Consider the following 18,487-nt stretch of genomic DNA (forward strand, 5'->3'; position numbering starts at 1 on the left):
AATCGCCCAGTAAGAAGAGCTACATTTCAAGTTTTAGTTATCGATTAATGAATTATTGGGCGGTTTGGTGCCTTGGACCAGACCGAGGACCTTAAGATTTTGCATGAACCGAGGACTGGCAGCCAGGTAACACGAGAAATTGTGTAAAGTGTTAATATGTAGTAAAAACCTAAGAAAATCTCCCGTTTCCGTCATTTACTATCGAATCGACATAACGCCAGATCGTCACAGTGGTCGCTATTCTCTCTGAAACGGTTACATTTATCGTCTGCAAGCCCTTGTCGCGTGATGCGGTATGCAGACACAATACAAGCAGCACACTAGAACACAGAATAAGAATCTACGTTGATGCAATCGGCCAGTAAGAAGAGCTACATTTCAAGTTTTAGTTATCGATTAATGAATTATTGGGCGGTTTGGTGCCTTGGACGAGACCGAGGACCTTAAGATTTTGCATGAACCGAGGACTGGCAGCCAGGTAACACGAGAAATTGTGTAAAGTGTTAATATGTAGTAAAAACCTAAGAAAATCTCCCGTTTCCGTCATTTACTATCGAATCGACATAACGCCAGATCGTCACAGTGGTCGCTTTTCTCTCTGAAACGGTTACATTTATCGTTTGCAAGCCCTTTTCGCGTGATGCGGTATGCAGACACAGTACAAGCAGCACACTAGAACACAGAATAAGAATCTACGTTGATGCAATCGGCCAGTAAGAAGAGCTACATTTCAAGTTTTAGTTATCGATTAATGAATTATTGGGCGGTTTGGTGCCTTGGACCAGACCGAGGACCTTAAGATTTTGCATGAACCGAGGACTGGCAGCCAGGTAACACGAGAAATTGTGTAAAGTGTTAATATGTAGTAAAAACCTAAGAAAATCTCCCGTTTCCGTCATTTACTATCGAATCGACATAACGCCAGATCGTCACATTGGTCGCTTTTCTCTCTGAAACGGTTACATTTATCGTCTGCAAGCCCTTGTCGCGTGATGCGGTATGCAGACACAGTACAAGCAGCACACTAGAACACAGAATAACAATCTACGTTGATGCAATCGGCCAGTAAGAAGAGCTACATTTCAAGTTTAGTTATCGATTAATGAATTATTGGGCGGTTTGGAGCCTTGGACCAGACCGAGGACCTTAAGATTTTGCATGAACCGGGGACTGGCAGCCAGGTAACACGAGAAATTGTGTAAAGTGTTAATATGTAGTAAAAACCTAAGCAAATCTCCCGTTTCCGTCATTTACTATCGAATCGACATAACGCCAGATCGTCACAGTGGTCGCTTTTCTCTCTGAAACGGTTACATTTATCGTCTGCAAGCCCTTGTCGCGTGATGCGGTATGCAGACACAGTACAAGCAGCACACTAGAACACAGAATAAGAATCTACGTTGATGCAATCGGCCAAGAAGAAGAGCTACATTTCAAGTTTTAGTTATCGATTAATGAATTATTGGGCGGTTTGGTGCCTTGGACCAGACCGAGGACCTTAAGATTTTGCATGAACCGAGGACTGGCAGCCAGGTAACACGAGATATTGTGTAAAGTGTTAATATGTAGTAAAAACCCAAGAAAATCTCCCGTTTCCATCATTTACTATCGAATCGACATAACGCCAGATCGTCACAGTGGTCGCTTTTCTCTCTGAAACGGTTACATTTATCGTCTGCAAGCCCTTGTCGCGTGATGCAGTATGCAGAGTCACTACAAGCGGCATAGTAGAACACTGAAGAAGCATCTAAGTTTATGCAATCGCCCAGTAAGAAGAGCTACATTTCAAGTTTTAGTTATCGATTAATGAATTATTGGGCGGTTTGGTGCCTTGGACCAGACCGAGGACCTTAAGATTTTGCATGAACCGAGGACTGGCAGCCAGGTAACACGAGAAATTGTGTAAAGTGTTAATATGTAGTAAAAACCTAAGAAAATCTCCCGTTTCCGTCATTTACTATCGAATCGACATAACGCCAGATCGTCACATTGCTCGCTTTTCTCTCTGAAACGGTTACATTTATCGTCTGCAAGCCCTTGTCGCGTGATGCGGTATGCAGACACAGTACAAGCAGCACACTAGAACACAGAATAAGAATCTACGTTGATGCAATCGGCCAGGAAGAAGAGCTACATTTCAAGTTTTAGTTATCGATTAATGAATTATTGGGCGGTTTGGTGCCTTGGACCAGACCGAGGACCTTAAGATTTTGCATGACCGAGGACTGGCAGCCAGGTAACACGAGAAATTGTGTAAAGTGTTAATATGTAGTAAAAACCTAAGAAAATCTCCCGTTTCCGTCATTTACTATCGAATCGACATAACGCCAGATCGTCACAGTGGTCACTTATCTCTCTGAAACGGTTACATTTATCGTCTGCAAGCCCTTGTCGCGTGATGCGGTATGCAGACACAGTACAAGCAGCACACTAGAACACAGAATAAGAATCTACGTTGATGCAATCGGCCAGTAAGTAGAGCTACATTTCAAGTTTTAGTTATCGATTAATGAAGTATTGGGCGGTTTGTTGCCTTGGACCAGACCGAGGACCTTAAGATTTTGCATGAACCGAGGACTGGCAGCCAGGTAACACGAGAAATTGTGTAAAGTGTTAATATGTAGTAAAAACCTAAGAAAATCTCCCGTTTCCGTCATTTACTATCGAATCGACATAACGTCAGATCGTCACAGTGGTCACTTTTCTCTCTGAAACGGTTACATTTATCGTCTGCAAGCCCTTGTCGCGTGATGCGGTATGCAGTGTCACTACAAGCGGCATAGCAGAACACTGAAGAAGCATCTTAGTTTATGCAATCGCCCAGTAAGAAGAGCTACATTTCCAGTTTTAGTTATCGATTAATGAATTATTGGGCGGTTTGGTGCCTTGGACCAGACCGAGGACCTTAAGATTTTGCATGAACCGAGGACTGGCAGCCAGGTAACACGAGAAATTGTGTAAAGTGTTAATATGTGGTAAAAACCTAAGAAAATCTCCCGTTTCCGTCATTTACTATCGAATCGACATAACGCCAGATCGTCACAGTGGTCGCTTTTCTCTCTGAAACGGTTACATTTATCGTCTGCAAGCCCTTGTCGCGTGATGCGGTATGCAGTGTCACTACAAGCGGCATAGTAGAACACTGAAGAAGCATCTAAGTTTATGCAATCGCCCAGTAAGAAGAGCTACATTTCAAGTTTTAGTTATCGATTAATGAATTATTGGGCGGTTTGGTGCCTTGGACCAGACCGAGGACCTTAAGATTTTGCATGAACCGAGGACTGGCAGCCAGGTAACACGAGAAATTGTGTAAAGTGTTAATATGTAGTAAAAACCTAAGAAAATCTCCCGTTTCCGTCATTTACTATCGAATCGACATAACGCCAGATCGTCACAGTGGTCGCTTTTCTCTCTGAAACGGTTACATTTATCGTGTGCAAGCCCTTGTCGCGTGATGCGGTATGCAGACACAGTACAAGCAGCACACTAGAACACAGAATAAGAATCTACGTTGATGCAATCGGCCAGTAAGAAGAGCTACATTTCAAGTTTTAGTTATCGATTAATGAATTATTGGGCGGTTTGGTGCCTTGGACCAGACCGAGGACCTTAAGATTTTGCATGAACCGAGGACTGGCAGCCAGGTAACACGAGAAATTGTGTAAAGTGTTAATATGTAGTAAAAACCTAAGATAATCTCCCGTTTCCGTCATTTACTATCGAATCGACATAACGCCAGATCGTCACAGTGGTCGCTTTTCTCTCTGAAACGGTTACATTTATCGTCTGCAAGCCCTTGTCGCGTGATGCGGTATGCAGACACAGTACAAGCAGCACACTAGAACACAGAATAAGAATCTACGTTGATGCAATCGGCCAGGAAGAAGAGCTACATTTCAAGTTTTAGTTATCGATTAATGAATTATTGGGCGGTTTGGTGCCTTGGACCAGACCGAGGACCTTAAGATTTTGCATGAACCGAGGACTGGCAGCCAGGTAACACGAGAAATTGTGTAAAGTGTTAATATGTAGTAAAAACCTAAGAAAATCTCCCGTTTCCGTCATTTACTATCGAATCGACATAACGCCAGATCGTCACAGTGGTCGCTTTTCTATCTGAAACGGTTACATTTATCGTCTGCAAGCCCTTGTCGCGTGATGCGGTATGCAGAGTCACTACAAGCGGCATAGTAGAACACTGAAGAAGCATCTAAGTTTATGCAATCGCCCAGTAAGAAGAGCTACATTTCAAGTTTTAGTTATCGATTAATGAATTATTGGGCGGTTTGGTGCCTTGGACCAGACCGAGGACCTTAAGATTTTGCATGAACCGAGGACTGGCAGCCAGGTAACACGAGAAATTGTGTAAAGTGTTAATATGTAGTAAAAACCTAAGAAAATCTCCCGTTTCCGTCATTTACTATCGAATCGACATAACGCCAGATCGTCACAGTGGTCGCTTTTCTCTCTGAAACGGTTACATTTATCGTCTGCAAGCCCTTGTCGCGTGATGCGGTATGCAGACACAGTACAAGCAGCACACTAGAACACAGAATAAGAATCTACGTTGATGCAATCGGCCAGTAAGAAGAGCTACATTTCAAGTTTTAGTTATCGATTAATGAATTATTGGGCGGTTTGGTGCCTTGGACCAGACCGAGGACCTTAAGAATTTGCATGAACCGAGGACTGGCAGCCAGGTAACACGAGAAATTGTGTAAAGTGTTAATATGTAGTAAAAACCTAAGAAAATCTCCCGTTTCCGTCATTTACTATCGAATCGACATAACGCCAGATCGTCACAGTGGTCGCTTTCCTCTCTGAAACGGTTACATTTATCGTCTGCAAGCCCTTGTCGCGTGATGCGGTATGCAGACACAGAACAAGCAGCACACTAGAACACAGAATAAGAATCTACGTTGATGCAATCGGCCAGTAAGAAGAGCTACATTTCAAGTTTTAGTTATCGATTAATGAATTATTGGGCGGTTTGGTGGCTTGGACCAGACCGAGGACCTTAAGATTTTGCATGAACCGAGGACTGGCAGCCAGGTAACACGAGAAAGTGTGTAAAGTGTTAATATGTAGTAAAAACCTAAGAAAATCTCCCGGTTCCGTTATTTACTATCGAATCGACATAACGCCAGATCGTCACAGTGGTCGCCTTTCTCTCTGAAACGGTTACATTTATCGTCTGCAAGCCCTTGTCGCGTGATGCGATATGCAGAGTCACTACAAGCGGCATAGTAGAACACTGAAGAAGCATCTAAGTTTATGCAATCGCCCAGTAAGAAGAGCTACATTTCAAGTTTTAGTTATCGATTAATGAATTATTGGACGGTTTGGTGCCTTGGACCAGACCGAGGACCTTAAGATTTTGCATGAACCGAGGACTGGCAGCCAGGTAACACGAGAAATTGTGTAAAGTGTTAATATGTAGTAAAAACCCAAGAAAATCTCCCGTTTCCGTCATTTACTATCGAATCGACATAACGCCAGATCGTCACAGTGGTCGCTTTTCTCTCTGAAACGGTTACATTTATCGTCTGCAAGCCCGTGTCGCGTGATGCGGTATGCAGACACAGTACAAGCAGCACACTAGAACACAGAATAAGAATCTACGTTGATGCAATCGGCCAGGAAGAAGAGCTACATCTCAAGTTTTAGTTATCGCTTAATGAATTATTGGGCGGTTTGGTGCCTTGGACCAGACCGAGGACCTTAAGATTTTGCATGAACCGACGACTGGCAGCCAGGTAACACGAGAAATTGTGTAAAGTGTTAATATGTAGTAAAAACCTAAGAAAATCTCCCGTTTCCGTCATTTACTATCGAATCGACATAACGCCAGATCGTCACATTGGTCGCTTTTCTCTCTGAAACGGTTACATTTATCGTCTGCAAGCCTTTGTCGCGTGATGCGGTATGCAGAGTCACTACAAGCGGCATAGTAGAACACTGAAGAAGCATCTAAGTTTATGCAATCGCCAAGTAAGAAGAGCTACATTTCAAGTTTTAGTTATCGATTAATGAATTATTGGGCGGTTTGGTGCCTTGGCCCAGACCGAGGACCTTAAGATTTTGCATGAACCGAGGACTGGCAGCCAGGTAACACGAGAAATTGTGTAAAGTGTTAATATGTAGTAAAAACCTAAGAAAATCTCCCGTTTCCGTCATTTACTATCGAATCGACATAACGCCAGATCGTCACAGTGGTCGCTTTCCTCTCTGAAACGGTTACATTTATCGTCTGCAAGCCCTTGTCGCGTGATGCGGTATGCAGACACAGAACAAGCAGCACACTAGAACACAGAATAAGAATCTACGTTGATGCAATCGGCCAGTAAGAAGAGCTACATTTCAAGTTTTAGTTATCGATTAATGAATTATTGGGCGGTTTGGTGGCTTGGACCAGACCGAGGACCTTAAGATTTTGCATGAACCGAGGACTGGCAGCCAGGTAACACGAGAAAGTGTGTAAAGTGTTAATATGTAGTAAAAACCTAAGAAAATCTCCCGGTTCCGTTATTTACTATCGAATCGACATAACGCCAGATCGTCACAGTGGTCGCCTTTCTCTCTGAAACGGTTACATTTATCGTCTGCAAGCCCTTGTCGCGTGATGCGATATGCAGAGTCACTACAAGCGGCATAGTAGAACACTGAAGAAGCATCTAAGTTTATGCAATCGCCCAGTAAGAAGAGCTACATTTCAAGTTTTAGTTATCGATTAATGAATTATTGGACGGTTTGGTGCCTTGGACCAGACCGAGGACCTTAAGATTTTGCATGAACCGAGGACTGGCAGCCAGGTAACACGAGAAATTGTGTAAAGTGTTAATATGTAGTAAAAACCCAAGAAAATCTCCCGTTTCCGTCATTTACTATCGAATCGACATAACGCCAGATCGTCACAGTGGTCGCTTTTCTCTCTGAAACGGTTACATTTATCGTCTGCAAGCCCGTGTCGCGTGATGCGGTATGCAGACACAGTACAAGCAGCACACTAGAACACAGAATAAGAATCTACGTTGATGCAATCGGCCAGGAAGAAGAGCTACATTTCAAGTTTTAGTTATCGCTTAATGAATTATTGGGCGGTTTGGTGCCTTGGACCAGACCGAGGACCTTAAGATTTTGCATGAACCGAGGACTGGCAGCCAGGTAACACGAGAAATTGTGTAAAGTGTTAATATGTAGTAAAAACCTAAGAAAATCTCCCGTTTCCGTCATTTACTATCGAATCGACATAACGCCAGATCGTCACAGTGGTCGCTTTTCTCTCTGAAACGGTTACATTTACCGTCTGCAAGCCCTTGTCGCGTGATGCGGTATGCAGAGTCACTACAAGCGGCATAGTAGAACACTGAAGAAGCATCTAAGTTTATGCAATCGGCCAGTAAGAAGAGCTACATTTCAAGTTTTAGTTATCGATTAATGAATTATTGGGCGGTTTGGTGCCTTGGCCCAGACCGAGGACCTTAAGATTTTGCATGAACCGAGGACTGGCAGCCAGGTAACACGAGAAATTGTGTAAAGTGTTAATATGTGGTAAAAACCTAAGAAAATCTCCCGTTTCCGTCATTTACTATCGAATCGACATAACGCCAGATCGTCACAGTGGTCGCTTTTCTCTCTGAAACGGTTACATTTATCGTCTGCAAGCCCTTGTCGCGTGATGCGGTATGCAGAGTCGCTACAAGCGGCATAGTAGAACACTGAAGAAGCATCTAAGTTTATGCAATCGCCCAGTAAGAAGAGCTACATTTCAAGTTTTAGTTACCGATTAATGAATTATTGGGCGGTTTGGTGCCTTGGACCAGACCGAGGACCTTAAGATTTTGCATGAACCGATGACTGGCAGCCAGGTAACACGAGAAATTGTGTAAAGTGTTAATATGTAGTAAAAACCTAAGAAAATCTCCCGTTTCCGTCATTTACTATCGAATCGACATAACGCCAGATCGTCACAGTGGTCGCTTTTCTCTCTGAAACGGTAACATTTATCGTCTGCAAGCCCTTGTCGCGTGATGCGGTATGCAGACACAGTACAAGCAGCACACTAGAACACAGAATAAGAATCTACGTTGATGCAAACGGCCAGTAAGAAGAGCTACATTTCAAGTTTTAGTTATCGATTAATGAATTATTGGGCGGTTTGGTGCCTTGGACCAGACCGAGGACCTTAAGATTTTGCATGAACCGAGGACTGGCAGCCAGGAAACACGAGAAATTGTGTAAAGTGTTAATATGTAGTAAAAACCTAAGAAAATCTCCCGTTTCCGTCATTTACTATCGAATCGACATAACGCCAGATCGTCACAGTGGTCGCTTTTCTCTCTGAAACGGTTACATTTATCGTCTGCAAGCCCTTGTCGCGTGATGCGGTATGCAGAGTCACTACAAGTGGCATAGTAGAACACTGAAGAAGCATCTAAGTTTATGCAATCGCCCAGTAAGAAGAGCTACATTTCAAGTTTTAGTTATCGATTAATGAATTATTGGGCGGTTTGGTGCCTTGGACCAGACCGAGGACCTTAAGATTTTGCATGAACCGAGGACTGGCAGCCAGGTAGCACGAGAAATTGTGTAAAGTGTTAATATGTAGTAAAAACCTAAGAAAATCTCCCGTTTCCGTCATTTACTATCGAATCGACATAACGCCAGATCGTCACATTGGTCGCTTTTCTCTCTGAAACGGTTACATTTATCGTCTGCAAGCCCTTGTCGCGTGATGCGGTATGCAGACACAGTACAAGCAGCACACTAGAACACAGAATAAGAATCTACGTTGATGCAATCGGCCAGGAAGAAGAGCTACATTTCAAGTTTTAGTTATCGATTAATGAATTATTGGGCGGTTTGGTGCCTTGGACCAGACCGAGGACCTTAAGATTTTGCATGACCGAGGACTGGCAGCCAGGTAACACGAGAAATTGTGTAAAGTGTTAATATGTAGTAAAAACCTAAGAAAATCTCCCGTTTCCGTCATTTACTATCGAATCGACATAACGCCAGATCGTCACAGTGGTCACTTATCTCTCTGAAACGGTTACATTTGTCGTCTGCAAGCCCTTGTCGCGTGATGCGGTATGCAGACACAGTACAAGCAGCACACTAGAACACAGAATAAGAATCTACGTTGATGCAATCGGCCAGTAAGTAGAGCTACATTTCAAGTTTTAGTTATCGATTAATGAAGTATTGGGCGGTTTGTTGCCTTGGACCAGACCGAGGACCTTAAGATTTTGCATGAACCGAGGACTGGCAGCCAGGTAACACGAGAAATTGTGTAAAGTGTTAATATGTAGTAAAAACCTAAGAAAATCTCCCGTTTCCGTCATTTACTATCGAATCGACATAACGTCAGATCGTCACAGTGGTCACTTTTCTCTCTGAAACGGTTACATTTATCGTCTGCAAGCCCTTGTCGCGTGATGCGGTATGCAGAGTCACTACAAGCGGCATAGTAGAACACTGAAGAAGCATCTAAGTTTATGCAATCGCCCAGTAAGAAGAGCTACATTTCCAGTTTTAGTTATCGATTAATGAATTATTGGGCGGTTTGGTGCCTTGGACCAGACCGAGGACCTTAAGATTTTGCATGAACCGAGGACTGGCAGCCAGGTAACACGAGAAATTGTGTAAAGTGTTAATATGTGGTAAAAACCTAAGAAAATCTCCCGTTTCCGTCATTTACTATCGAATCGACATAACGCCAGATCGTCACAGTGGTCGCTTTTCTCTCTGAAACGGTTACATTTATCGTCTGCAAGCCCTTGTCGCGTGATGCGGTATGCAGAGTCACTACAAGCGGCATAGTAGAACACTGAAGAAGCATCTAAGTTTATGCAATCGGCCAGTAAGAAGAGCTACATTTCAAGTTTTAGTTATCGATTAATGAATTATTGGGCGGTTTGGTGCCTTGGACCAGACCGAGGACCTTAAGATTTTGCATGAACCGAGGACTGGCAGCCAGGTAACACGAGAAATTGTGTAAAGTGTTAATATGTAGTAAAAACCTAAGAAAATCTCCCGTTTCCGTCATTTACTATCGAATCGACATAACGCCAGATCGTCACATTGGTCGCTTTTCTCTCTGAAACGGTTACATTTATCGTCTGCAAGCCCTTGTCGCGTGATGCGGTATGCAGACACAGTACAAGCAGCACACTAGAACACAGAATAAGAATCTACGTTGATGCAATCGGCCAGTAAGAGGAGCTACATTTCAAGTTTTAGTTATCGATTAATGAATTATTGGGCGGTTTGGTGCCTTGGACCAGACCGAGGACCTTAAGATTTTGCATGAACCGAGGACTGGCAGCCAGGTAACACGAGAAATTGTGTAAAGTGTTAATATGTAGTAAAAACCTAAGAAAATCTCCCGTTTCCGTCATTTACTATCGAATCGACATAACGCCAGATCGTCACAGTGGTCGCTTTTCTCTCTGAAACGGTTACATTTATCGTGTGCAAGCCCTTGTCGCGTGATGCGGTATGCAGACACAGTACAAGCAGCACACTAGAACACAGAATAAGAATCTACGTTGATGCAATCGGCCAGTAAGAAGAGCTACATTTCAAGTTTTAGTTATCGATTAATGAATTATTGGGCGGTTTGGTGCCTTGGACCAGACCGAGGACCTTAAGATTTTGCATGAACCGAGGACTGGCAGCCAGGTAACACGAGAAATTGTGTAAAGTGTTAATATGTAGTAAAAACCTAAGATAATCTCCCGTTTCCGTCATTTACTATCGAATCGACATAACGCCAGATCGTCACAGTGGTCGCTTTTCTCTCTGAAACGGTTACATTTATCGTCTGCAAGCCCTTGTCGCGTGATGCGGTATGCAGACACAGTACAAGCAGCACACTAGAACACAGAATAAGAATCTACGTTGATGCAATCGGCCAGGAAGAAGAGCTACATTTCAAGTTTTAGTTATCGATTAATGAATTATTGGGCGGTTTGGTGCCTTGGACCAGACCGAGGACCTTAAGATTTTGCATGAACCGAGGACTGGCAGCCAGGTAACACGAGAAATTGTGTAAAATGTTAATATGTAGTAAAAACCTAAGAAAATCTCCCGTTTCCGTCATTTACTATCGAATCGACATAACGCCAGATCGTCACAGTGGTCGCTTTTCTATCTGAAACGGTTACATTTATCGTCTGCAAGCCCTTGTCGCGTGATGCGGTATGCAGAGTCACTACAAGCGGCATAGTAGAACACTGAAGAAGCATCTAAGTTTAGGCAAACGCCCAGTAAGAAGAGCTACATTTCAAGTTTTAGTTATCGATTAATGAATTATTGGGCGGTTTGGTGCCTTGGACCAGACCGAGGACCTTAAGATTTTGCATGAACCGAGGACTGGCAGCCAGGTAACACGAGAAATTGTGTAAAGTGTTAATATGTAGTAAAAACCCTAGAACATCTCCCGTTTCCGTCATTTACTATCGAATCGACATAACGCCAGATCGACACAGTGGTCGCTTTTCTCTCTGAAACGGTTACATTTATCGTCTGCAAGCCCTTGTCGCGTGATGCGGTATGCAGACACAGTACAAGCAGCACACTAGAACACAGAATAAGAATCTACGTTGATGCAATCGGCCAGTAAGAAGAGCTACATTTCAAGTTTTAGTTATCGATTAATGAATTATTGGGCGGTTTGGTGCCTTGGACCAGACCGAGGACCTTAAGATTTTGCATGAACCGAGGACTGGCAGCCAGGTAACACGAGAAATTGTGTAAAGTGTTAATATGTAGTAAAAACCTAAGATAATCTCCCGTTTCCGTCATTTACTATCGAATCGACATAACGCCAGATCGTCACAGTGGTCGCTTTTCTCTCTGAAACGGTTACATTTATCGTCTGCAAGCCCTTGTCGCGTGATGCGGTATGCAGACACAGTACAAGCAGCACACTAGAACACAGAATAAGAATCTACGTTGATGCAATCGGCCAGGAAGAAGAGCTACATTTCAAGTTTTAGTTATCGATTAATGAATTATTGGGCGGTTTGGTGCCTTGGACCAGACCGAGGACCTTAAGATTTTGCATGAACCGAGGACTGGCAGCCAGGTAACACGAGAAATTGTGTAAAATGTTAATATGTAGTAAAAACCTAAGAAAATCTCCCGTTTCCGTCATTTACTATCGAATCGACATAACGCCAGATCGTCACAGTGGTCGCTTTTCTATCTGAAACGGTTACATTTATCGTCTGCAAGCCCTTGTCGCGTGATGCGGTATGCAGAGTCACTACAAGCGGCATAGTAGAACACTGAAGAAGCATCTAAGTTTATGCAATCGCCCAGTAAGAAGAGCTACATTTCAAGTTTTAGTTATCGATTAATGAATTATTGGGCGGTTTGGTGCCTTGGACCAGACCGAGGACCTTAAGATTTTGCATGAACCGAGGACTGGCAGCCAGGTAACACGAGAAATTGTGTAAAGTGTTAATATGTAGTAAAAACCCTAGAACATCTCCCGTTTCCGTCATTTACTATCGAATCGACATAACGCCAGATCGTCACAGTGGTCGCTTTTCTCTCTGAAACGGTTACATTTATCGTCTGCAAGCCCTTGTCGCGTGATGCGGTATGCAGACACAGTACAAGCAGCACACTAGAACACAGAATAAGAATCTACGTTGATGCAATCGGCCAGTAAGAAGAGCTACATTTCAAGTTTTAGTTATCGATTAATGAATTATTGGGCGGTTTGGTGCCTTGGACCAGACCGAGGACCTTAAGATTTTGCATGAACCGAGGACTGGCAGCCAGGTAACACGAGAAATTGTGTAAAGTGTTAATATGTAGTAAAAACCTAAGAAAATCTCCCGTTTCCGTCATTTACTATCGAATCGACATAACGCCAGATCGTCACAGTGGTCGCTTTCCTCTCTGAAACGGTTACATTTATCGTCTGCAAGCCCTTGTCGCGTGATGCGGTATGCAGACACAGAACAAGCAGCACACTAGAACACAGAATAAGAATCTACGTTGATGCAATCGGCCAGTAAGAAGAGCTACATTTCAAGATTTAGTTATCGATTAATGAATTATTGGGCGGTTTGGTGGCTTGGACCAGACCGAGGACCTTAAGATTTTGCATGAACCGAGGACTGGCAGCCAGGTAACACGAGAAAGTGTGTAAAGTGTTAATATGTAGTAAAAACCTAAGAAAATCTCCCGGTTCCGTTATTTACTATCGAATCGACATAACGCCAGATCGTCACAGTGGTCGCCTTTCTCCCTGAAACGGTTACATTTATCGTCTGCAAGCCCTTGTCGCGTGATGCGATATGCAGAGTCACTACAAGCGGCATAGTAGAACACTGAAGAAGCATCTAAGTTAATGCAATCGCCCAGTAAGAAGAGCTACATTTCAAGTTTTAGTTATCGATTAATGAATTATTGGGCGGTTTGGTGCCTTGGACCAGACCGAGGACCTTAAGATTTTGCATGAACCGAGGACTGGCAGCCAGGTAACACGAGAAATTGTGTAAAGTGTTAATATGTAGTAAAAACCCAAGAAAATCTCCCGTTTCCGTCATTTACTATCGAATCGACATAACGCCAGATCGTCACAGTGGTCGCTTTTCTCTCTGAAACGGTTACATTTATCGTCTGCAAGCCCGTGTCGCGTGATGCGGTATGCAGACGCAGTACAAGCAGCACACTAGAACACAGAATAAGAATCTACGTTGATGCAATCGGCCAGGAAGAAGAGCTACATCTCAAGTTTTAGTTATCGCTTAATGAATTATTGGGCGGTTTGGTGCCTTGGACCAGACCGAGGACCTTAAGATTTTGCATGAACCGAGGACTGGCAGCCAGGTAACACGAGAAATTGTGTAAAGTGTTAATATGTAGTAAAAACCTAAGAAAATCTCCCGTTTCCGTCATTTACTATCGAATCGACATAACGCCAGATCGTCACAGTGGTCGCTTTTCTCTCTGAAACGGATACATTTATCGTCTGCAAGCCCTTGTCGCGTGATGCGGTATGCAGAGTCACTACAAGCGGCATAGTAGAACACTGAAGAAGCATCTAAGTTTATGCAATCGGCCAGTAAGAAGAGCTACATTTCAAGTTTTAGTTATCGATTAATGAATTATTGGGCGGTTTGGTGCCTTGGACCAGACCGAGGACCTTAAGATTTAGCATGAACCGACGACTGGCAGCCAGGTAACACGAGAAATTGTGTAAAGTGTTAATATGTAGTAAAAACCTAAGAAAATCTCCCGTTTCCGTCATTTACTATCGAATCGACATAACGCCAGATCGTCACAGTGGTCGCTTTTCTCTCTGAAACGGTTACATTTATCGTCTGCAAGTCCTTGTCGCGTGATGCGGTATGCAGAGTCACTACAAGCGGCATAGTAGAACACTGAAGAAGCATCTAAGTTTCTGCAATCGCCCAGTAAGAAGAGCTACATTTCAAGTTTTAGTTATCGATTAATGAATTATTGGGCGGTTTGGTGCCTTGGACCAGACCGAGGACCTTAAGATTTTGCATGAACCGAGGACTGGCAGCCAGGTATCACGAGAAATTGTGTAAAGTGTTAATATGTAGTAAAAACCTAAGAAAATCTCCCGTTTCCGTCATTTACTATCGAATCGACATAACGCCAGATCGTCACAGTGGTCACTTTTCTCTCTGAAACGGTTACATTTATCGTCTGCAAGCCCTTGTCGCGTGATGCGGTATGCAGACACAGTACAAGCAGCACACTAGAACACAGAATAAGAATCTACGTTGATGCAATCGGCCAGGAAGAAGAGCTACATTTCAAGTTTTAGTTATCGATTAATGAATTATTGGGCGGTTTGGTGCCTTAGACCAGACCGAGGACCTTAAGATTTTGCATGAACCGAGGACTGGCAGCCAGGTAACACGAGAAATTGTGTAAAGTGTTAATATGTAGCAAAACCCAAGAAAATCCCCCGTTTCCGTCATTTACTATCGAATCGACATAACGCCAGATCGTCACAGTGGTCGCTTTTCTCTCTGAAACGGTTACATTTATCGTCTGCAAGCCCTTGTCGCGTGATGCGGTATGCAGAGTCACTACAAGCGGCATAGTAGAACACTGAAGAAGCATCTAAGTTTATGCAATCGCCCAGTAAGAAGAGCTGCAGTTCAAGTTTTAGTTATCGATTAATGAATTATTGGGCGGTTTGGTGCCTTGGACATGACCGAGGACCTTAAGATTTTGCATGAACCGAGGACTGGCAGCCAGGTAACACGAGAAATTGTGTAAAGTGTTAATATGTAGTAAAAACCTAAGAAAATCTCCCGTTTCCGTCATTTACTATCGAATCGACATAACGCCAGATCGTCACAGTGGTCGCTTTTCTCTCTGAAACGGTTACATTTATTGTCTGCAAGCCCTTGTCGCGTGATGCGGTATGCAGACACAGTACAAGCAGCACACTAGAACACAGAATAAGAATCTACGTTGATGGAATCGGCCAGTAAGAAGAGCTACATTTCAAGTTTTAGTTATCGATTAATGAATTATTGGGCGGTTTGGTGCCTTGGACCAGACCGAGGACCTTAAGATTTTGCATGAACCGAGGACTGGCAGCCAGGTAACACGAGAAAGTGTGTAAAGTGTTAATATGTAGTAAAAACCTAAGAAAATCTCCCGTTTCCGTCATTTACTATCGAATCGACATAACGCCAGATCGTCACAGTGGTCACTTATCTCTCTGAAACGGTTACATTTATCGTCTGCAAGCCCTTGTCGCGTGATGCGGTATGCAGACACAGTACAAGCAGCACACTAGAACACAGAATAAGAATCTACGTTGATGCAATCCGCCAGGAAGAAGAGCTACATTTCATGTTTTAGTTATCGATAAATGAATTATTGGGCGGTTTGGTGCCTTAGACCAGACCGAGGACCTTAAGATTTTGCATGAACCGAGGACTGGCAGCCAGGTAACACGAGAAATTGTGTAAAGTGTTAATATGTAGCAAAACCCAAGAAAATCCCCCGTTTCCGTCATTTACTATCGAATCGACATAACGCCAGATCATCACAGTGGTCGCTTATCTCTCTGAAACGGTTACATTTATCGTCTGCAAGCCCTTGTCGCGTGATGCGGTATGCAGAGTCACTACAAGCGGCATAGTAGAACACTGAAGAAAAATCTAAGTTTATGCAATCGGCCAGTAAGAAGAGCTACATTACAAGTTTTAGTTATCGATTAATGAATTATTGGGCGGTTTGGTGCCTTGGACCAGACCGAGGACCTTAAGATTTTGCATGAACCGAGGACTGGCAGCCAGGTAACACGAGAAATTGTGTAAAGTGTTAATATGTAGTAAAAACCTAAGAAAATCTCCCGTTTCCGTCATTTACTATCGAATCGACATAACGCCAGATCGTCACAGTGGTCGCTTTTCTCTCTGAAACGGTTACATTTATCGTCTGCAAGCCCTTGTCGCGTGATGCGGTATGCAGACACAGTACAAGCAGCACACTAGAACACAGAATAAGAATCTACGTTGATGCAATCGGCCAGTAAGAAGAGCTACATTTCAAGTTTTAGTTATCGATTAATGAATTATTGGGCGGTTTGGTGCCTTGGACCAGACCGAGGACCTTAAGATTTTGCATGAACCGAGGACTGGCAGCCAGGTAACACGAGAAATTGTGTAAAGTGTTAATATGTAGTAAAAACCTAAGAAAATCTCCCGTTTCCGTCATTTACTATCGAATCGACATAACGCCAGATCGTCACATTGGTCGCTTTTCTCTCTGAAACGGTTACATTTATCGTCTGCAAGCCCTTGTCGCGTGATGCGGTATGCAGACACAGTACAAGCAGCACACTAGAACACAGAATAAGAATCTACGTTGATGCAATCGGCCAGGAAGAAGAGCTACATTTCAAGTTTTAGTTATCGATTAATGAATTATTGGGCGGTTTGGTGCCTTGGACCAAACCGAGGACCTTAAGATTTTGCATGACCGAGGACTGGCAGCCAGGTAACACGAGAAATTGTGTAAAGTGTTAATATGTAGTAAAAACCTAAGAAAATCTCCCGTTTCCGTCATTTACTATCGAATCGACATAACGCCAGATCGTCACAGTGGTCACTTATCTCTCTGAAACGGTTACATTTATCGTCTGCAAGCCCTTGTCGCGTGATGCGGTATGCAGACACAGTACAAGCAGCACACTAGAACACAGAATAAGAATCTACGTTGATGCAATCGGCCAGTAAGTAGAGCTACATTTCAAGTTTTAGTTATCGATTAATGAAGTATTGGGCGGTTTGTTGCCTTGGACCAGACCGAGGACCTTAAGATTTTGCATGAACCGAGGACTGGCAGCCAGGTAACACGAGAAATTGTGTAAAGTGTTAATATGTAGTAAAAACCTAAGAAAATCTCCCGTTTCCGTCATTTACTATCGAATCGACATAACGTCAGATCGTCACAGTGGTCACTTTTCTCTCTGAAACGGTTACATTTATCGTCTGCAAGCCCTTGTCGCGTGATGCGGTATGCAGAGTCACTACAAGCGGCATAGTAGAACACTGAAGAAGCATCTAAGTTTATGCAATCGCCCAGTAAGAAGAGCAACATTTCCAGTTTTAGTTATCGATTAATGAATTATTGGGCGGTTTGGTGCCTTGGACCAGACCGAGGACCTTAAGATTTTGCATGAACCGAGGACTGGCAGCCAGGTAACACGAGAAATTGTGTAAAGTGTTAATATGTAGTAAAAACCTAAGAAAATCTCCCGTTTCCGTCATTTACTATCGAATCGACATAACGCCAGATCGTCACATTGGTCGCTTTTCTCTCTGAAACGGTTACATTTATCGTCTGCAAGCCCTTGTCGCGTGATGCGGTATGCAGACACAGTACAAGCAGCACACTAGAACACAGAATAAGAATCTACGTTGATGCAATCGGCCAGGAAGAAGAGCTACATTTCAAGTTTTAGTTATCGATTAATGAATTATTGGGCGGTTTGGTGCCTTGGACCAGACCGAGGACCTTAAGATTTTGCATGACCGAGGACTGGCAGCCAGGTAACACGAGAAATTGTGTAAAGTGTTAATATGTAGTAAAAACCTAAGAAAATCTCCCGTTTCCGTCATTTACTATCGAATCGACATAACGCCAGATCGTCACAGTGGTCACTTATCTCTCTGAAACGGTTACATTTATCGTCTGCAAGCCCTTGTCGCGTGATGCGGTATGCAGACACAGTACAAGCAGCACACTAGAACACAGAATAAGAATCTACGTTGATGCAATCGGCCAGTAAGTAGAGCTACATTTCAAGTTTTAGTTATCGATTAATGAAGTATTGGGCGGTTTGTTGCCTTGGACCAGACCGAGGACCTTAAGATTTTGCATGAACCGAGGACTGGCAGCCAGGTAACACGAGAAATTGTGTAAAGTGTTAATATGTAGTAAAAACCTAAGAAAATCTCCCGTTTCC

This window comes from Schistocerca cancellata, unplaced genomic scaffold, assembly GCF_023864275.1.
Source record: "Schistocerca cancellata isolate TAMUIC-IGC-003103 unplaced genomic scaffold, iqSchCanc2.1 HiC_scaffold_1151, whole genome shotgun sequence".
In the NCBI taxonomy this organism is placed as follows: domain Eukaryota; kingdom Metazoa; phylum Arthropoda; class Insecta; order Orthoptera; family Acrididae; genus Schistocerca; species Schistocerca cancellata.